Source organism: Lithobates pipiens, unplaced genomic scaffold, assembly GCF_037356315.1.
Source record: "Lithobates pipiens isolate NorthernLeopardFrog02 unplaced genomic scaffold, aLitPip1_a1.2 Scaffold_3, whole genome shotgun sequence".
NCBI classification, from domain to species: domain Eukaryota; kingdom Metazoa; phylum Chordata; class Amphibia; order Anura; family Ranidae; genus Lithobates; species Lithobates pipiens.
The window spans coordinates 5,980,072-6,002,791 of record NW_027507790.1 but is presented as its reverse complement, the minus strand read 5'-3'; the positions used below and the strand labels follow the sequence as shown (position 1 = coordinate 6,002,791).

Below are 22,720 nucleotides of genomic sequence, written 5' to 3'. Positions count from 1 at the left end.
GCCGAACAAGGTCTTACGGAAATTCCGAAAAACTGTCCACTGAAACAAGGTTTCAGCGGACTGTTCGCTCGTGTGTAGGCTTGTTCGGCCAACTAAGTCTCGCGCATGCTCAGAAAGGATTTCCACGTCGGAAGGTTGCATTGCAGTGTATAGGACGTCGTATTTTTCGTCCCGTCGTACGTGCCGTTCACGTCATCGCGCACGGTTTCAGCAAACTGTTCGTCCGTCGTGTGTGGCCATGTCCGTCCATGCTAAGTTTGAGCGGACTGTTCGCTCAAACTGTTGGACGGACAAAGTTGGGCCAACAGTCCGCGCGTGTGTACGCGGCCTTAGAGTTATAAACACTTTAATATCCTGGCCAATGGATTAAATGAATGCCCAAAATGATTGACGTGCCTAAACACATTTGAAAACGTTGCTTTAGCCATTTCTTTTTAGCTGCTTTTTTCCTGCCAGAAGCAAAGGTGTTCAGAGGAGCTGGGCCTAGTGTGCATGAGGCCTTAGATCAGTAGAGAATAAATGTTCAAAGCGGCAACAATCTTCTGCTTTGCCACTCTATCTCCGCATTGGTTAATTTTTGAGCCCTGCACTCCTTCTTCACACCCTCCCTTAGCTAGCTGCCCCAAGTATCAGGCATGTCTTGCAGGGTGGCTCCAAAAGCATGACTGACAGTGGAGCACTCCTGTGGCTCTCATGTAACTAATTAATACAAAAAATATAAATAGCAATAAAAAAATATTTTTTTAATTTACAGCATGCTAAGAAGAATTATATGGGCTGGATGACAAGGAGAAGAAAATAGGAAGTACTAAGCTGTCAATTACGGTTCTGGAGCCATACCCACAAGACTACAGGAGTCTCATGTGGTGTGGCTGAGACGATTATAAGGAATTAAAGGTAAAGTAGTATTAAACCATCAGTGCTTAAACACATTGAGCACAATTTAACTAAAGTTCCCCAGTAAACTATTTGTTAAAATTCTTACTCCAGAACTTTCAGTTTACAGCTTTTAGTGCTGCTAGCTCCTGCTCTTTCATTACTGCTTCCTTGAACTTCCTGTCTTCCCAAAAATGAGATACCAGTGGACAGTGCAGACTCCAGCCAGTTTGTTAGCTTGAAAAAGGGAGGGGGGAGGCAAGGAGGAGCAGGGAAGTGCCTTTCCATCCAAGGCTACAAGACTGTGTGTTTCTATTGTTGCAGACAGAATATTGCCCATTGAGTTGCAGAGGAACTGGGAAAAGATCACATAACCAAATTACCAAAGATAAAGATTTATTTTATTGTGCCAATCTTGCAAAGCAGTTAGAATAAATGGTATATGGCAGGGAGTTTTGGATCTGTTATCTTTCCTAAAGCTAAAGACCAAGTTCCTCAAAGAGTCCACGGCCCCTATCTCACATTTCTACATATTGTACACGCACACTTATATTACATAGGGCCAATTTAGACAGAAGGCAATTAAAGTAGACCTTCACCCTCTCCTCTCCACCCACCCCCCCTCTGCAGCGCCAATATCGGGTTCCTTTTTTTTGTTTGTTTACTTACTGGTATTTTCAGGCTTAAAAGGCGTGGCCCAGCCTCCCAACCTCTGGAATTTACCTAGGCAAATTACACTGTGCCCCCGTGCCTCCTGGGATGCAAGACATTCAGTCCCATTTAGTAAAGAGAAGGGGAGCAGGCCTGGCGGCGCACCTGACTCATGCAGAATCTGCAGAGGGAGGATGCCAGCAGCTCAACTCTGGATTCAGTGGCTAGGCGAGTATCCTAATGGCCCCTACACATGATCCAAATATCGTACGCAAGAATCGTATGACCTTTTTCGCTTAATAATCGCAAGTAGAAATTGAATAGGTAAATAAAGTCCCGAAAATTCTCGCACAACAGAAAAAAAATCAGAAGTGATGTCATGTGTTGTAATGTATTTGTATTGTATTTTCGGACGACGTCAGTTTTTGGACGATATTCAGATTGTGTGTACAGGCCATTACTCTGCAGAAGACAGTAAAAGGCAAGCAGAGGGGAAAAAATGGGAGGAGGAGAAAGGCTGAAGTTACTCTTTAAGCTACCAGCATGTCTTTGGAGTGTGAGAGGAAACCGCTCCAGTTTCTCCTGTACACTCAGAGGAAACCTATGCAAGTGCAGGGGGGAAATGCAGACTCCAGATATCAGCCTGACTGAAATTCAAACAAGGGACCAGATTCTGACCATATGGTTAGGATGCGCTCAGAAGCCTGGGGCAGCACCTGGCTCAGCCTCTCAGCAATCTACCAAGAGCCTGAGCCAGCCCTTCTCGCCCCCCTCCACAGCCCATCACTTCATGGAGCACTGGAGGGGCAAGCAGAGAGCTGCTGACTGACAGTCATGGCTCTCTGCTCAGAGTGGAGGCAGAGAACTGAGAAATCAGCACTGTTTGATCACTCAGTTCTCAATGCAGAGCCAGCAAGGTACAGATGCAGCATCAGATTCATGCATTAAGGTGAAAAATGCCCCAATATCTATTCTCCTCCTTTGTCGCTAAACACTTACCTACCTGCTGTCAGCCACTCTTGGGATGTTCCATCTGCAGCACCAATCCTCCACTTCCTGGTTTCACAGGAGACACAGGCAGCAGCGGGAGCCATAGGCTCTTGCTGCTGCCAGTCAAAAATCTGTGACAAGGACATTTGGGACGTGGCTTATATGTGCTCTATGTGTTTATACAATGCAAACAGCCCAGTTCAGGAGCATGCCCACATGGGTGCTCCCATATCACATGACTTGCTATGGGGGCAGGCACCTGCAGTAGGAAGGAGCAGACAGCACAGGCGGGGGATTGGCAATGAATAGGTAAGGGACCGCTCTGTGCAATATTGTTGCACAGAGCAGGTACCATAAGTATAAACTCTTTTTTACTTTAATCGACAAGTGAAAAAAAAAATCAATAAATGAAAAAACACATATATAACTTTTCCACAGTAGCGCTCAAGATAAATTGATTGAACAATAATTATAATACTGTCCAAAAATAATCAATAAGTGTCCAAAAATAATATGTCAATGTCCATAAATGAATAGGGTAAATACATTGAAATCTGACAAATATGAAGAGCAGTCTTCTTTAAGATGTGCAAAATAATAATGTAAATTAACACCGACTCCTCCACCACAGTGAAAAGCGTGAGATCAACCCCCTTAAGAAACAGGCTCACCAGATGCTGTTGCCATTCTCTCTTGTGTCTGGCAAATAATCTCAGGATTTAAATTGAAGAGTCACTTGTAAATGCCACACTCCATTCTCTTGCTTGACTATACACTCCACATGCAGGAAATAGAGCTAGAGACAGAGCCTCCAATAGTGTAAAATCACTTAGGATGAGTAATTTATCAAAATATATATTGAACGTACATCAAATCAAACTAAAACAAGCCTTTATGTTATATGGCAAGACAAGCCGATAAATGCTGCACTGCGATCTCACCACTCCTTCATTCACCAGACGTCTGTTCACATTCCCAGCCTCAGCATACAGTCGCCGTGTAGCCACATATATTCACTAATCATTCATGGACATTGACATAGTTACTGTACATAGTAGGTGAGGTTGAAAAAAGACACAAGTCCAACCTGTGTGTGTGATTATATATCAGTATTACATTGTATATCCCTGTATGTTGCGGTCCTTCAGTGTACCCCCAGAACTACGTGCACTCGCAGACCACTCGCAGAACTACGTGTACCCCAGAACTACGTGCATTCGCAGACCATTTGCAGAACTATGTGCACTCGCAGACCACTCGCAGAACTACGTGCACTCGCAGACCACTCGCAGAACTACGTGCACTCGCAGACCACTCGCAGAACAATGTGTACTCGCAGAACACTCGCAGAACTACATGCACTCGCAGACCACTCGCAGAACTACGCGTACCCCCAGAACTACGTGCATTCGCAGACCATTTGCAGAACTACGTGCACTCGCAGACCACTCGCAGAACTACGTGCACTCGCAGACCACTCGCAGAACTAAGTGCACTCGCAGAACTACGTGCACTCGCAGACCACTCGCATAACTACGTGCACTCGCAGACCTTTTTGCAGAACTACGTGCACTCGCAGACCACTCGCAGAACTACGTGCACTCGCAGACCACTCGCAGAACTAAGTGCACTCGCAGAACTACGTGCACTCGCAGACCACTCGCATAACTACGTGCACTCGCAGACCTTTTTGCAGAACTTCGTGCACTCGCAGACCACTCGCAGAACTACGTGCACTCGCAGACCACTCGCAGAGCTACGTGCACTCACAGAACTACGTGCACTCGCAGACCACTCGCAGAACTAAGTGCACTCGCAGACCACTCGCAGAACTACGTGCACTCGCAGACCACTCGCAGAGCTACGTGCACTCACAGAACTACGTGCACTCGCAGACCACTCGCAGAACTAAGTGCACTCGCAGACCACTCGCAGAACAATGTGTACTCGCAGAACACTCGCAGAACTACATGCACTCGCAGACCACTCGCAGAACTACGCGTACCCCCAGAACTACGTGCATTCGCAGACCATTTGCAGAACTACGTGCACTCGCAGACCACTCGCAGAACTACGTGCACTCGCAGACCACTCGCAGAACTAAGTGCACTCGCAGAACTACATGCACTCGCAGACCACTCGCAGAACTATGTGCACTCACAGACCACTCGTAGAACTATGTGCTCTCACAATACACAAGTATACAGTACACAATACACAAGTACTATCCACACACCCTACTCAGACAACACTCAGGTACTCACACTACACAGGTACTATGACCCCTATTATAACCTCCTGTTTTAAACTCTGGTTTTAACTCGCCACTTACGCCAGTTCCACTAACTCTGGTTTTTAACTCACCACTTAGAACAGTTCCACTTAACATATTATTTTTAGATTCTTTTTGGACACTTATTGATTATATTTGGACACTAATTATTGTTCAACTTATCTTGAGCGCTACTGTGGAAAAGTTATATATGTGTTTTTTCATTTATTGATTTTTTTTCACCTGTTGGTTGATTTATATTATTTAAAGTGGAGTCTTACCCAAAAATGTAACTTCCGCTTTAAGTGATGGTGACCCCCTGACATGCCACATTTGGCATTTTAATTTTTTTTCTGGGGAAAATTGAAAAATTGCCCAGCCATTCACAGCAAGCAGCATGGCTCGCGCATGCGCAGTGCGTGCCTACAGTTACAATGTCGCGCTGCAGAAAGGAGGGGAAGAGGAGCGGGGCTTCGTTCACCCGCGTCGCTGGACCATGGGGCAGGGGAGTGTCCGATTATTAAAAGTCAGCAGCTACACTTTTTGTAGCTGCTGACTTTTAAATGGGTGGAAGTCCGCTTTAAGTAGCAGCAGTAATTATTTACATTTTTGGTGTCACAAGCGCAGTGCACATTGATTTTCTTTTCTTTTTTACTTTAATTAAGAAAAACATTAGCCTTTAGAATCACTTTAAGTCAATGCAATAGTGTAGATTGAAGGAGGGTACACAAATTGTGTGAAAGTATAATACATCAAATTTCATTGGGAGATTTCCAAGTATTTTGCTATTGCTTGGACACAGGCTGATTTCTTGCAGTTTGAACCAGTGTTGGGCTGTTTGTTCCTTACATATGCTAATGCCCTGCAGTCACTGCCTTCATATAAGCAAACTGTCAAGGTGGTAGCAAAAGAATATCTTTGGTTTTAGCCCTTGTACACAGGGTCGGACATTCCGACAACAAAATCCGTCTTATTTTTTACGATGGATTTTGTCCAAAACTGGTGTTGCATACACACGGTCGGACAAAGTTGTTGGAAAATCCAATCGTTCGGAACGTAATGACGTTCGTTCATTGCGACGGGACCACGTTGCGGCTAGTAGCCAATAGCTTTGGTCTCGTAATTTGATCTGAGCATGCGTGGCACTTTGTCCGATCGGAATTCTCTACAAACAATAGGACAAGGTCCGATCGGATCATGTTGTCAGAAAATTTTATATCCAGCTCTCAAACTTTGTTGGTCGGACAGTCCGACAAAAAAAGTCTGATGTAGCCCACACACGGTCGGATTATCTGACAACATGGTTGGACCTTTTCCGTTGGAATTTCCGACCGTGTGTACAGGGGCAGACAGGTACAAAGATAAAGTCTTGGATTTCTAGTCATTCACCTGAATATAAGAAGCACATGGGTACAGCAAATTTTAGATCTTAATAAAGATAGTCATTATTATTTTTTGAATTAGCGGTAAAGTGATTGTATACAGGATTAAACTTACAGTACATTTTTAAAAGCACTGCAGAAATCAACTTTGAGACCTTGCTGTGGGTTAAAGCCAGTTTCTTTGCCAAGGCCTGCAGAAAAAGATTTCAGTCATGGCATGTCCAAAACCCCAACCACCATCCCTACACATCACAATTTTTTCAGGTTTCTCACTCATCTCATTGCTCAGGTCATGTCGGAAATCACACTCTTACACACTTATAAGAAGCCTCTCTGACTCCAGTGGTTCCAGACCTAGTCCACAAGTGTCTTGTCAAACACCCAAGGCCCCTGAGAAATAGGGGCCCAGGTTGGCAAGTGCATACACCCTAGGAAACCTTCCTGCCACTGATAAGCAGGCAGACCCTTCTTCCCCAGGCCACCACTCATTCCTCACTTGAACCAAATGCACTGCCTTAACACCCCAGGTATTGTAATGTTCCTCCCAAAAAAATACCAGACCAGTGTAGCACTTATTTCAGAAGCCCAGATGATTACCTTACCACTGAGTATACAATCCCACCATGCCAAGCTTGGCTTAACCGTGGAGCCTTCACTAAACACACCACAGAGGTGCCACTGATTCAAAATATTTCATTAACTTTCTTCTATACATTTACACAGCCAAATTTATCCATAACTTTTTCAAAGATATTTCAGAGTATTAAATGCACATTTAAAAATTGTATATAACTAATTTCACTAATTTTACAAGAGGGGTGCTATGGTACTCACAAAAATGTTCTGATCCTCTATTGTGCTTCTCCTTTCTATTCCCATCTACAGGTCCATCTAAGCTGCAGCTTTCCCTCAAAGGGGAAAGCATAAGTGCACATTAACTGCCCTGCCTTCTTCTTCTTCTTGAAACCCACTGACTACTCTTCCTCTGAAATACCCTCCTCTTACCTCACCTGAGTGACTATACCATACCACTAGAACAGGCAGTGCCAACTAACAAGGGTTTCACCCTGCTACACACAGACACTGTGTACAGAGCTGATCCAAGCATCTCTGTACCATGTGATGGCTGTGGTGACCAGTCACATCAATCACCAATGTACGCAGTGTTGAGTTGAAATTGGTAAGTCTGCCCCTTCATCTTACACACCATGACCTATATTTTATGAAAGACGTAAAAGTGTTACTAAAACCAAGGCTCCACATTCACTATATCTGGTGTCCTATCATACACAGAACATGGAAATGCAATTATTTTAGTAAATATAAACTGCTAAATACCTTTTCTCATCAGCAGTATATAGCAGTCTTGCGACTTCTATCAGTGTCTGGTTAGAGCTTATGGGAGGAGTTTTCATTTTACCCTCAAATAGCAATACTAAATAAAGTTTGTGCAGTGCTTAAATATAAATGGTACACTTAATACCTTAATAGGTAAAGAAAGTCCAGGTGGTGAACGGTGAACGTGAACATATTGTCATCTAACAGAAATAGGAGGGGCCTACATTTTTATGCTTGAGTACATGTACCTGCTTTTTATTTAAATAAATACTACACTATATGAGCACTGCTCTGGCTTCTGATGGTGAGCTTCTTTCACACAGTGTTTATCCCATTCGAGTTGATCACACAACCAGCACACCGGACTACAAAATCATCATGCTACATACCAGCAGTTCTAGACTTATCTTGGTTCAACTTCCGGTGAGTGCATAGATTGGTGGAGGGATATAACTTTGGAGGAACATCTGGCAACACTTTGGGTGTATTGTCTCCTGTTTCAATGCTGATGAAGTCTGTTTGATATCTGGTGAGTGTTCTGACACGCCATACTCACTCTCGGAGGAGCTCATTGGATTCACTGAAAAGTTCAGCTGATTTCTGTTAGATGACAATTTGTTCACGTTCACCATTTGGAAATTTCTTACACTGTTAGTTTGTTTTACATTGCATTTTTCATCACAATTGAGTGGCTTTGTACCATTTATATGTAAGCGCTGCACAAACTTTATACACTATTGCTATTGAAGTTTGTATATTCACCTTTTTTCATGCTAGCTGCTATATATATATATATATATATATATATATATATATATATATATATATATATATATCATTTTTTACCTAGTGCTTGCTTTATTTTTAATTTTCATTCTAATCTGACTGTCATATGAGGCTGCAGGACCCCTGATCCTCTGTCTGGACAGTGCTGATTGGCCATGTGCTGATTGCACCCCCCCCCCAAAAAATAAAAAAAACACTCTCTAGCAATACACACCAAACTGAGCATGTGCAGAGTGCCCCCAAGGCTCTGTACTATCATGAGATGGATTGGAGACAGTGGAAGAAGGGGAGGATCAGAGCAGACAAGAGCAAACATCCTTTTTTACGCAATAAGCAGGATTAACCGCTTAGGTTCCACAGTGAGTATAACAAGCATGCTTTACTGCATATACTGACTGATTTTACTGTTGTGAGTTTAGTAACACTTTAAAGGCAGGCACAATATGAAGTGAACAAAGCTCTATTCTCAAGGTAGAAGTATCAGCACTCAATTTATAATCGTCCCCTTAGAGTATTTGACAGCTTGTAGGAATTTTTGTGGCTTCTCAACCTAACTTAAAGCGGAATAAAAATTCTGCAAAAAAAGTAAGTGGCCTGAAGAACTTTTGGCCATAATGTGCTAGTATGCCATGCACAAAGAAGTGCCAAAGAAATATGCGGTTGCAGCTCAGTGTACACAAACCATGATAGACAGGGTGAAGGGTTTCTGACATAAAAATCACACAAAATCAGCATATTTTTTTACTTTTTTAGGTTTAATTCCATTTTAAAGTGGAACTTCACTCTCTCAATCAACATTGACTATATTTAATCCTTGTGCTGCTAGCATTAGTAAATAGATAATAGTATATATAGATAAAAGTATATCATAATTACTTGTTTTAAACATTTTTTTTACATTTCTTCAGTTACTTTGTGGTTTCCATGCCTTGACAAATTATGTCATATATCTCAGTAGTCCTCAAGAGAGGAAAAGGGGTTTTCCCAAGTAAGCACACCCTCCTGCCCTTAGGTCTGAGCTAAAGGCAGATGGATTCCAGTATATGCTACATGCCCTTCTGGCCTTACTCAAGATGGCCACAACCAGAAATGCTAAGAGGTTCTTTTCAAGGCGATTTCTCAGCAAAATAAAGCATGGAGACATGGATGGATAGGTGAGTTTGATTTCAATATTAAAAATTCATTGTGTTTTTGGTTTGTGGTGCTCAGATGCAGTGTAATTACGCTTTAAGATCTAACTTCAAGGTTCAGCCTAACAGTGGTTTGGATAAAGCAGGGAAGAAATACATTTTTTAGCAGGTTTTTATATCAGTCTGTGACCCTAGTGTGAATATTTTCCTTCACTTCTTGTTCCTATGACACCAGTACAAGACAAGTGGAGAGGTTGTGACCATGACTGCAAAACTGTATGTTTTTATGTGCTTGGAAGAAATAAATGGTCTGCTATTTAGATCTTGGTGCATTTACCATGCACTACTTTCCTATTTACTTTTCCAGACACAAAAGCAATACAAACGCATTGCAACAGGACATGCATTTATAAACACATACAACAATGCACTGCATAGCAAAAGCACAAAATAATATTACTCTGTACTATTCAATTCAAATTTCTAACACTGCTTTCTTGATCTTTATGAAATGCATGTCAGCAGCAAAACACAAACGCTTTTGTATACAACACCTAAATGTGGGAGACTATGCTTTAGATGCCAGCTCTGCTTTCTAGCCCAGCCCAAGTCTCATGTTCTACAATCTTGTAATGCCGTGTACACACGGACGGACTTTTCGACAGCAAAGGTCCGACGTAACTAATCCGTCGGACAATTTGACCGTGTGTGGGCTTCATCTGACCTTTTCTGTTGAAAAATCAGACGGACTTTAGATTTAGAACATGTTTCAAATCTTTCCAACGGACTCGAGTCCGGTCGAAAAATCTGTTCGTGTGTATGCTAGTCCAACGGACAAAAACCAACGCTAGGGCAGCTATTGGCTACTGGCTATGAACTTCCTTATTTTAGTCCGGTCGTACATCATGGTTGAATCCGTCGGACTTTGGTGTGATTGTGTGTGGCCAAGTCCGTTAGTTCGGAAAGTCAGTCGGAACCCTGCCAAAAGTCGGTCGGGAAGACCATGGGACCTAGTCCGGCGAAAAGTCCTGTCGTGTACACAGCATAAGAGTTTGTTGTATTCATTTGCTAACCCCAAGGTGGGAGTCTAATGGGACTCTATAATGCTGTATCCTAAATACGTCTGCAGAGAAGAAAACATTTAGGCAAACAGAATGTTATTTCTTTATTTCAGTTTTTAATATTTTAATGCTGTTACATGCATTTTCATCAGTTAACATCAAATTACGTCATCAGTTCACATGGTATATGCAGATAAAATGTAATCCCTGTGATCTGCACATGAATGAAACAGAGTAATTACCATGTAACCGTAATGTTATTACATGGTATTTCTCATTTAAAGCCTAACTCTAGATTTAATGTGACTTTAAATAGTTCGCCTGGACCCAAATGGTCCAAACAAACTATTTGCTTCACTAACAGACGAGGGCGCTCAATGCGCTGTATAAACTGCACGTAGCATCAGCTACATATATTATACAGATGTGTTCCAGCAGCTGGATTGTGACTTCCCGTCCTGCTTCCGCTACAAAATCAAGTTGGGCTGAGCGCTGGTCAGCCATTCACAGGAAGCTTTGTATTTTAACAGTGAATACTAGACTTGGTTGGCTGAGATGGAAAGGCAGGTGGATAACATCACAAACTCACCTTCATCCAATTATATTATACATATAACACAAAGCTCCCTATGAGTGGCTGAGCGGAGCTCAACCCAACTCAAATTTGTTCTGGGAGCAAGATGGGAAGTTCTCTCTACCAGAGCACAGCAATTTATACTATATGTGGATGATTCTACATATATTTTATGCAGTGCTTTGAGCACGCACTTCTGTTAGTGAAATAAATGCCGCGTACACACGACCGGACTTTTCGACGGACTTGGTCTGGCGGACAATCCGACAGACTTTACAGTTGAGGCCTGTGGACTTTCAAACAGACTTGGCCACACACAATCACTCCAAAAATCCGACGTATTCGAATGTGATGACGTAGAATAAGGAAGTTCATAGCCAGTAGCCAATAGCTGCCCTAGCGTCGGTTTTAGTCCGTCGGACTAGCACACAGGCGACCGGATTTTTCGACCGAACTCGAGTCCGTCGGAAAGATTTGAAGTAAGTTTTATTTCTAGGTTCCGCCGGACTTTTGGAGCCCACACATGATTGAATTGTCCGACAGATTCCAGTCCGCCGGACCAAGTCCGTCGAAAAAGTCCGGTCGTGTGTATACAGCAAAACAGTTTGTACCAGCTTGGTTCAAACAAACTATTTAAAGTCACAAGAAACCTACAGTTAGATGTTAAGCTTCTTAACAGCATTCAAAACAGTTAACAGGGCTTCATTTAACATAGCAGCAGCTGTAGCTACCTTTGTGATGCAAATCTGGCCAAGACAGTCGGGAGAAGCAGCTGTGGGGGCAGGAGGAAAATAACATACAACATACATCCAAGGGGTACTTTTCTGACATTTTGTAGGCATTTACCTTGTTTGTCCTCAAGTTGTTAAAGCTTAAAGGAACATTCCATAGAATGCCTGAACACTTGGAAAAAGTGGAAAAATATACAGGGGACAAGGCTTTTTTCGCAATGAAATTGTCTGAGTACATTAGCTGCATACAATTTTTTGGTGCCTGTGAACTTTACACATATACTATAAGTCTATTTTAATTAGGCAAGCCCATAGTCATTCAGATCAATTATTCATTCAACTCCATCCTTCCTGATTACTTGTGGGCAGGGAAAACTGTTTGGTACCCAAGATTAAAGGCATACAGAGACCAAAGAAGGTGGCACTGGTATTGTTTGGATAATTAGTAGTAACATATAATACATAGCAGACAGCAGCAAGGGGTTTACTCAACAACCCTAAACAATATGGTACAGAGTCTTAGAGCCTTAACCACTTCCCAGCCAAAGGGCGTCATATGACGTTGTGGACTTTCAGTGGGAATATCTGAATGATGGGTGCAGCTACAGGCATCATTCAGATATCCTTGTTTTCAGCCGGCGATTCTGTGCACCATAAGAATGATCATAGTGGCAGTTCCACTCCCCCCCCCCCCCCTTCCCGCCGCCATATGGTGCTTCTCTGGTCTCTCCCGTGCCATCGGGAACACGAAGAAAGAATCGGCCGGTGCATAGAGATGACCGGTCACCAAATGGTCACCGGTTATCTCTATGACCGTCTGAGGCCCGGGCGTGACATTATGATGACTTTGATCACGGCTGGTAAGCATGAGATTGTGCATTTTTTTCCCGATCTCATGCTTTCCAGCCTGGAGGAGAGATGTGGGGTCTTATTGATCACTCATCTCTCCAAAAAAAGGACCCGTCAGGAATGATTCCTATTACTAGGGATTTTTACATTCCTTGTAATAGGAATAAAAGTGATCAAAAAAGAAAATGTTGTAAAAGAAAGTAAAAATTAAAAAAAATAACGTAAAATAAAAAAAAAAATTATAATTTTTGCTTGCGCACAGAAGCGAACACACACGTTAGTCCCGCCCACATATGTAAACGCCGTTCAAACCACACATGTAAGGTATCACCGCGTGCATGATAGTGCGAGCAACAATTTTAGCACGAGACCTCCCCTGAAACTCTAAACATGTAACCTGTAAAAAAAAATGTAAAACGCCGCCAATGGAGATTTTTTAATACTGAAGTTTGGCGGCATTCCAAGAGTGTGCGCAATTTTAAAGCATGACATGTTGGGTATCTATTTACTCAGCCTAACATCATCTTTAACATTATTTAAAAAAAAACTGGCTAACTTTACTCTTTTGTTATTTTTTAAATCATGAAATTTCCAAAAAAAAGTTTGAAAAATATCGTGCGAGATAAAAAGTTGCAATTACCGCCATTGTATTCCCTAGGGTGTCTGCTAAATAAAATATATATATATAATATAATGTTTGTGGGTTCTGATTCATTTTCTAGCAAACAAATTATGATTATTAGATATAGGAGAGGAGTGCCAGTATGGAAGTGGTTAATACCACCAGAACTCAGGTACAACAGCTTTTAATAGTGTTGGAGATGCTTTAACACGGTCTATACACTTGAGCAGAAATGCGGATAGGTCTTACGTTATTGGAGCAGCATCTGAGCAAAGGGGGAGGCTGAAAGGCAAATCAGCCATACACGCAAACTTGGTAGACTGGTAGAAAGAGCCTTGTCTCAACTCTCTATAGTCCCCAGGTAGCGGAGCCAGAAGTGGAATCCCTGCTCTGTCACCCAAAGTAAGTTGAATTCCTCACTTAAACAGTTGTCATTTGAACAGATGCCCTATCCAGGTTCAAGTTTTCTCTCCAGAGATGGGCATAAAAAAACTGATTTTTTTCCTCACTTCCAATCATAGTGACACCAGAACAGACTTAGAGAGTGAATGTCCTCAGCGGGGACACAGACACATTGAAAACCAGATAGGAGTTCTAACCCCCTGATACTCTATCCAAAAACAAAAATTTAGATATCATTTAAAGTGAACTAATTCTAAGCATACTTGTAAAGATTTATTTTGTTCAGCCTGCAGGCTGGAAGATTTCCCTTGCTGACTGTTGTATACGAACAGCTGGCACCAGTGGCTGTCAAAATACCTGTAGAGTCAACAATTTTCCACTTGGTTTCTTCAACACAAGCCTATTGAACAATTGACTTTATTCAGGCCAGGTTGTCCCGACTCCCGACAGTGGTGAATTTCGACTAATTCAGCAAGAATTGGCAGAGATTTGAGCTGTGTATGGCAGCCTTTGGTGAACTTTCCATATGTGAAAAAGCTGCTGTTTCCTGGATAACAGTTTACAGTTCACCTTTGCTGCCATTGTGCTATTGATGGATGTCCAGTGCATCCCTGTACCTTTAAGGAGGGGTGGGCTCCCTTCAAGCATACCAGCCCTTAACCACGTCAATACACGGCACTTTAACCCCCTTCCTGCCCAGGTCAATTTTCATCTTTCAGCGCTGTGACGCTTCGAATGCACAATTGTGCGGTCCTGCAACATTGTGCCCAAATGAAATTATTATCATTAAGAGCTTTCTTTTAGTGGTATTTAATCACCACTGGGTTTATTTTTTTATTTTTTGCAAAATAAACGAAAAATACTGTTATAACATTTTGCAAATAAATAATCTTCCTTTATAAATTTAGTCCCAAATATATTCTGCTATATTGTTTTGGTGAACATAATCCAAATCAATATTTATTGTTAACCACTTCAGTTCCGGACCAATAAACACCTTAAGGACCAGAGGTCTTTTTGCAATTTCGCACTGCGCTGCTTTAACTGGTAATTGCGCGGTCATGCAATATTGCACCCAAACGAAATTTGCGTCCTTTTCTTCCCACAAATAGAGCTTTCTTTTGATGGTATTTGATTGCCTCTGCGATTTTTTTTTTTTGCGATATAAATGAAAAAAGAGCGAAAATTTTGAAAAAAAAAGATATTTTCTTCTTTTTGTTATAAGAAAAATCGAATAAACTAAATTTTAGTCATACATTGAGGGCAAAATTTATTCAGCCACATGTCTTTAGTAAAAAAAATGTCAATAAGCGTATATTTTTTGGTTTGCGCAAAAGTTATAGCGTCTACAAACTAGAGTACATTTTCTGGAATTTACACAGCTTTTAATTTATGACTGCCGATCTCATTTCTTGAGGTGCTAAAATGGCAGGGCAGTACAAATCCCCCCCAAATGACCCCATTTTGGAAAGTAGACACCCCAAGGAAATTGCTGATGGGTATGTTGAGCCCATTGAATATTTATTTTTTTTGTCCTAAGGGATTGAATAATGACAAAAAAAAAAAAAAAAATTTTTTTTTACAAAAAGTTGTCACTAAATGATATATTGCTCACACATGCCATGGTTATATGTGAAATGACACCCCAAAATACATTCTGCTGCTTCTCCCGAGTACGGGGATACCACATGTGTGGGACTTTTTGGGAGTCTAGTCGCGCACGGCACCCCGAAAACCAATCACCACCTTCAGGATTTCTAAGGGTGCAAATTTTTGATTTAACTCCTCACTACCTATCACAGTTTCGAAGGCCATAAAATGCCAAAATAGCACAAAACCCCCCCAAATGACCCCATTTTGGAAAGTAGACACCCCAAGCTATTTACTGAGAGGCATGTTGAGTCCATGGAATATTTTATATTTTGCCAAAAGTTGCGGGAATATTACAAACTTTTTTTTTTTTGCACAAAGTTGTCACTAAATGATATATTGCTCACACATGCTATGGGCAGAAGTCAAATTACACCCCAAAATAAATTCTGCTGCTTCTCCCGAGTACGGGGATACCACATGTGGGGGACTTTTTGGGAGCCTAGTTAACTAGCTACCTAGCGACACTAGCGACACTGATGCAGCGTTCAGAAAAATTATCGCTTAGTGACACTGGCAAAAGGGGGTGAAAGGGTTAACTAGCGGAAATCAGGGGGTTAAAACCATTATTGGGTAGTATATCGGGGTACCTAGCGCTATAAAAACCTGGCGGTGAACCTAAAAAAATAACTAGCTACCTAGCGACTGTAGCGACACTAATGCAGCGATCAGAAAAACGATCGCTTAGTGACACTGGCAAAAGGGGGTGAAAGGGTTAACTAGCGGCAATCAGGGGGTTAAAAACATTATTGGGTAGTATATCGGGGTACCTAGCGATATAAAAACCTGGCGGTGAACCTAAAAAAATAACTAGCTACCTAGCGACACATGCAGCGATCAGAAAAATGATCGCTTAGTGACACTGGCAAAAGGGGGTGAAAGGGTTAACTAGCGGCAATCAGGGGGTTAAAAACATTATTGGGTAGTATATCGGGGTACCTAGCGCTATAAAAACCTGGCGGTGAACCTAAAAAAATAACTAGCTACCTAGCGACTGTAGCGACACTAATGCAGCGATCAGAAAAACGATCGCTTAGTGACACTGGCAAAAGGGGGTGAAAGGGTTAACTAGCGGCAATCAGGGGGTTAAAAACATTATTGGGTAGTATATCGGGGTACCTAGCGATATAAAAACCTGGCGGTGAACCTAAAAAAATAACTAGCTACCTAGCGACACTAGCGACACATGCAGCGATCAGAAAAATGATCGCTTAGTGACACTGGCAAAAGGGGGTGAAAGGGTTAACTCTAGGGGCAATCAGGGGGTTAAATCTTTATTGGGGGGTGATAGGGGGCTACCCTGGACCTAACACTAACTGTCCTGACAGTTTTTACTGTCACAACTGACACTGCATTGATCAGTAAAGAAATGATCAATGCAATCAGTGACACTGTGACTGGGGGGGGAGGGGGGGCGGGGGGGGGATCGGGGGGCGATCGGGGGGGGGATCGGGGGGGGTTTGTGTGCCTGTGTGTACCTACATGTCAGTGTAGTGTTCGTGCAGACTTACTTTTACTCTTCTCCTCGTAGTCCGGTCAAAAAGACCGCCCCGAGGAGAATGACATCACTTCCTCCTTCCTGTGTAAACAATACACAGGGGAGGAAGCTTCTCATTGGCCAGGAGCGATCCAGAGGGGGTGGCCGAAAACGAACGGCCATCCCCTCATCACGGATCGCTGCTGGACCGAATCGGACCGCCGTATCCAGCGGGAGGGGGTCCGATGGGACCCCCCACCCGCTGGAAGGCAATCACGTAGATGTACGTGATTCTGCCTGCCTGTGCCATTGTGCTGACGTACAATGGCAATACGGCGGTCCTGAAGTGGTTAAAGAGGAAGTAAACCCTGATGGATTTACTTCCTCTTTGATTCCATGCAAAGGTAAAGCATAATGGACTATTATGCATCGCATAGTAGTCCATTATGTGTCACTTACCTGACACAGGAGCCAGCAAAGTCACCGCTGTCCCCTTGTGTACGGAGCCTCCATCTTCTCGGTGGGTCTCACTGCTCCGGCGCTGTCATTCGGCGAAGCCGCAATGACGTCACTCCCACGCATGCACAAGGGAGCCGCCACTCGCGGCATATCGCCGTTGACAGCGGTGCCTGTGTTTTGGCAAATATTTCCTAAACCGTGTAGGTTGAGGAGATATTTCTTGGACCTACAGGTAAGCCTTAATCTAGGCTTACCTGTAGGTCAAAGTGGTTTGTAAGGGTTTACAACCACTTTAAGTCTGTAGGAAAGTTGTAGAGTTCACAAACTATGGTACATACAGTATATCTGAAAATCAATCAACCCTGATGTACTGACACATCTAATTTCTTGAGGCCTGAAAATGCCAGGACAGTACAAATACCCCCAAATGACCCCTTTTTGGAAAGTAGACAGTCCGACGTATTTAGTAAGAGGCATGGCCAGTTTTTTTGTTATAATTTATTGTCACAATTATTTGGAAAATTAATAAAAAAAATTGTACATACTGTCACCAGTGCAGTACAGTGTTATCATATAACTGGTGACAGTATGTGGGAAAAAAAATCTATTTTCTTTTTCTTTTTTTAAGATTTTTTTTTTTCTAACACACTGGGGGTTATTTACGAAAGGCAAATCCACTTTGCACTACATGTGCAAAGTGCACTTGGAAGTGCAGTCGCTGCAAATATGAGGGGTAGATCTGAAATGATTTTATTATCCAATCCATATCATGTATCATTTAACCAGCACAGAACTGTAAATTCTTTTTGAAGCATGCAAGCAATAAAAAAGTAATACATGTGGCTGATGTAAATTTAAATGGAGAAATTGTTGCATGTTGACTGTTGCATGGGGCAGCCAGCTGGGTTTCACGTTTATTGATTTATATAGATTTTAATGGATTAATGAGCCACAAAGCTACTTGCAATGCCAATTGCTAAATTTTTCATAAATTAGCCTTAGCAAAAATAAATGATAAGGTTAGAAAAAACAACTACGCATATAACTTCATGCACATGGACCGGTTCAAATATTCCCATCTACGTTGGATCTTTCAGCCAGGGGCTAGCAAAAAAATCCAGGATAATAAAATGCTCCTTTTGGTGCGTAATTACATGCATTTATAAGTGTATAGTGTTTAAAAGCATATGGGTGTAAACTCATTCTATTAGCTAGGATATTCATTTGTTCTGGCCACTGGAAATAATGTATGTGGGATTGCTCTGAGCACAGGTTTGAGGCTTTTTTAAAATTCTATTGAACAATGCTTTAAATTACAAACCTAAATGCCACAATGTACATGAACACATTGGCTGTAAAAATGTACATGCATACACGTGCGTTTATATATGTATGTAGCACCTCTCCGAACGCAGGTTTGAGGCTTTTTTCTTTTCTCTTGAACAATGCTCCAAAACGCAAACCCCAATGCCACGTGAACTCATTGGCTGAAATACAGCTATGTTTAAAGGCATAAAAAAAAAAAGAAAAAAAAAAAAGAAGAATCAATCCAATTTCAACATCCCTCTTTTTTAAACCACAATTGGCTGCCTAATATTTTACAGATCTTAAAACAAACACTGTATTGAAATGTTGAAATATTGTTGTAATGTTTCTCTATTACATGAAAAAAACATTGTTTCCTAGTGATAACATTTTTTTATCTCTAGATTAGGTTTCCTTTGTTTCAGCCTAATTCAACTATGTATATCAGGTGTCCATGCCATAGGGATACTTAGCAGGGGTCTCTAAACTTTCTAAACAAAGGGCCAGTTTACTGTTCTTTGGGCTTTAGGGGGCCTGGACTGTGTCAGTGGGAGGAATAGTGCCCTATCATTGGTGTCAGAGGGAGTAATAGTGCCCCGTCACTAGTGTCAGTGGGAGAAATAGTGCCCCATTATTTGTGTCATTGGGAGGAATAGTGCCCCGTCACTGGCGTCAGTGGCAAGAACTATGCCCCATTATTGGTGTCAGTGGGAGGAATAGTGCCCCATCATTGGTGTCAGTGGGAGGAGGAATAGTGCCCCATCATTGGTGTCAGTGGGAGGAATAGTGCCCCATCATTGGTGTCAGTGGGACGAGGAATAGTGCCCCATCATTGGTGTCAGTGGGAGGAATAGTGCGCCATCATTGGTGTCAGTGGGAGGAATAGTGCCCCATCATTGGTGTCAGTGGGAGGAATAGTGCGCCATCATTGGTGTCAGTGGGAGGAATAGTGCGCCATCATTGGTGTTAGTGGGAGGAATAGTGCGCCGTTATTTGGTGTCAGTGGGAGGAATAGTGCCTCATCATTGGTTTCAGTGGCAAGAATTATGCCCCCTTATTGGTGTCAGTGGGAGGGATATTTCCTTTTATTCTTGGGTGGCAGTAATTATGGTCAATTGCTGGTGTCAGTAGGAGGAATATAAATGGGAGAAATAGTGCCCCAAATGCCAGACAAAAGCAAGCAAATGGCCACATCTGGCCCCAGGGCTGCAGTTTGGAGACCACTGCTTTAGAGTACTAAACTGACCTTACAATTCTTACAGACTGTCTGTAAAGATATACTTTTACATGTATTGTATTTGCTTTTTAATCTGTTAATCAAACTGTGGTCTTAGACAGTGAATCACCCCTATCATATTTGTCCCTTTTTCTTCGTTCTTTCGGGACTGCTGAATATACTAGAGTCATGGAGCTCACAAAGTTAACATAACAGAATCATACGTTATAATGAGTTATTTTTGCTCCAATGAGATTTAAAAATGAGTCAGATGGTTGCAAATAAAGATCTTTATCCTTGTGTTAAAGGGGACAATTAACAATTAACAAGACGTACGGATTGTCTGCTAGAAGCGAGTCTGGAAGATAAATTTGAAGCCAGTCTTATTTCTAGGTCCGCCGGACTTTTGGGAAGAAAAAGTCCGCTGGAGCCCACACACGATCGAATTGTCTGATGGACTCTGGTCCGCTGGAAAGTCCGATCGTGTGTACGCGGCATTAGTTGTAGTCTTGTGCATTGCTCTATATGCACACTACAAATCTCATAGTACATAGTCCATCTGGGGATTGGGAAAGTGTAGGTGTCGAGGTTCCTATATACAGTGAGACCATGGAGAGCCACCCTCTACCAGGAGGTCAGAGCACAACAAAAACAAGGAATTTGGAGATTTGGTGAAGGCTGGGGCAATAGACGGGACTTTTTTGAGTTACAAATACATACTTGAGTAGAATCTTTTTTTTAAATCAGAGTGTAGTGTTACTTTAAATTAATGTGAATTGAGGTGGAAAGGGAGTACAATAACATGTGCTTTGAACTTTCCTTTGTTTTGCACATTTATTTGATGTGTCAAAAGCTTCCCAAACAGCATTTAGCCCACACGCCCGTTCTTCTATGTACTATGAACAAATGTCACTTACCTCTCTCACTGGAGTCTCCGGGGCAGGCTGTAAGTTGTTCCCAGTATCAGATGTTTTTTGCCATGCTCGCAGCAGTCCACATACACGATAAGAGAAGCATTCTGTGCTATTATCTAATAATTGTTGTGTAGGTCTGCCTGGAAAGCTGAGACCTCAATACACTACGCTGTCTTTGTCCGCCACTGCTCTCACACTTTGTCTGCTGGCCCTCCTCCCTTATTGCCTTCTTATCTCTCCTTCTCCTGTGTTTACCTTCATTCCTTATGTATACATCTCTTAAAAATAACACAAAAAGTCATTTTAATGCTGCTACAAAGCACAGCAAAAAGACTTTCTTCCTAACTGAAGAATGACTTAAAATGACAAAGTCAATGTCTCCATCCCCCTGCCCGCCCCTCCTCTATAACAACTCGGACTCTCTCTCCACCCCTCGCTCTCTCGATCACAGTACAGAGAGTCCATTCAGCTTCAAGAAAGAACAAGGCTTTTCTTATCAGCTAGCAGAACAAATAGCAGTCTCACAAGCTTGACTCTGGGGGTCCCACTGTCCCAGAGGAGGGAGGCCTGTGACTTACAGGTGGGTGTTGCTAATTGGGCTTGTCACTGCAAGAAGAGGGTGATTATTAGAAAAGTCTCCTACAAATATGACCTGTTTAGTACAGATCCACTACTAATAGGGCCACGGACAATTTATTAATAAGTACAAGTACTATTCCGCATGAATCGTGGCCTTGCTGAGAAGATAACACGTTGCCTCGATCACTCTTATACTATGTGCTGTGACTATCTACTGAAATGTGATGTAATTCTGTCCCTGTCTTTGAAAATAAAGAATTTATATATAAAAAAAAAAGAGAATGTGATTATTAGAATTGCCTCCTACAAATATGACCCGTTTAGTACATATTCACTACCAGAAGGGCATGTACAATTCATCAATAAATACAAGACAGACTATTCCGCATGAATGAACCTTACTGAGTACATAACATGTTGCCTTGATCATTCTAATACCATGCACTGGGCCATCTACTAAAAGGTGATGTGATGTTATCCTTGTCTTTGGAACAAATTTCTAAAAAATAAGTAAATAAAGAGATTATTGGAACTGTCTTCTACAATATGACCTGTTTAGTGAGATCTACTACCCTGAAGACATGTACCATTCATCAATAAATACAAGGCATTTTTGCATGAATCTTGGCCCTGATCATTCTGAAACCATGTACTGTTACCATCTACTAAAATGTGATATAATTTTGTCCTTGTCTTTTTTTGTCTGCACCAGAATCGGATCGTGTGGGTGCACCAACGCGATCCGATTCTGCAAATTGTGCTGCGTTTTGCACACCGATTGCGGGGGGGGGGGATTGGGCACTAACCCAACATACACTCCACAATCAGTTTGCATGGACTGGTTGCGATTTTGATGTGGTGCCGAATCTGCAGTGAATTTGATGTGAATTCACCCCGCATCTAGTGTGAACCCAGGCAAAAAATAAAGAATTTATATAGATAAAAGAAGAGGGTGATTATTAGTACTGTCTCCTACAAATATGACCTGTTTAGTACAGATCCAATACCATTCTGATACCATGTACTGTGACCATCTACTGAAATGTGATGTAATTCTGTCCTTGTTTTTTAAAATAAAGAATTTACATAGAAAAAAGAAGAAGGTGATTATTAGAACTGTCTCCTACAAAATAATCTATTTAGCAAATATCTATGTATCACTGACTCCCAAAGGAGCGGCTGATTTAATTGGGCTCACCGTTACCTTCTTCACCTCGTGTGTGTCTAGGGGTTTCCCGAGGTAGATGGCACAAGAACTGTAGAGACTGACGCCAGACCCACTTAAATGGATTTCCATTTGCAAAAATAGTTAACGAACACAGTCTCTCAACATAGGGTTGGAGGGTTTAGGTAGGAAAGTCCAGGTACTCTTTAGTGCTAATTCAAATAGGAAAAAAAGTCTCTCACATCAGGAAATCCAGAGAATAGCCATTCACAACTGGATCCTCACCCTTAT

The 22,720-nt window shown here is 42.0% G+C and overlaps 1 protein-coding gene across 1 annotated transcript in view; it reads right to left on the bottom strand.

The window, feature by feature from the left end:
• Nucleotides 1-21,067, bottom strand: part of GAL3ST1 (galactose-3-O-sulfotransferase 1) — a 94,762-nt gene extending 73,695 nt beyond the window's left edge. Inside the window, exon 1 of the mRNA XM_077461198.1 lies at nucleotides 20,689-21,067. The gene's annotated coding sequence lies outside the window, so the exon portion shown is untranslated. The remainder of the gene's footprint in view (nucleotides 1-20,688) is intronic.
• Nucleotides 21,068-22,720: the final 1,653 nt, after the last annotated feature.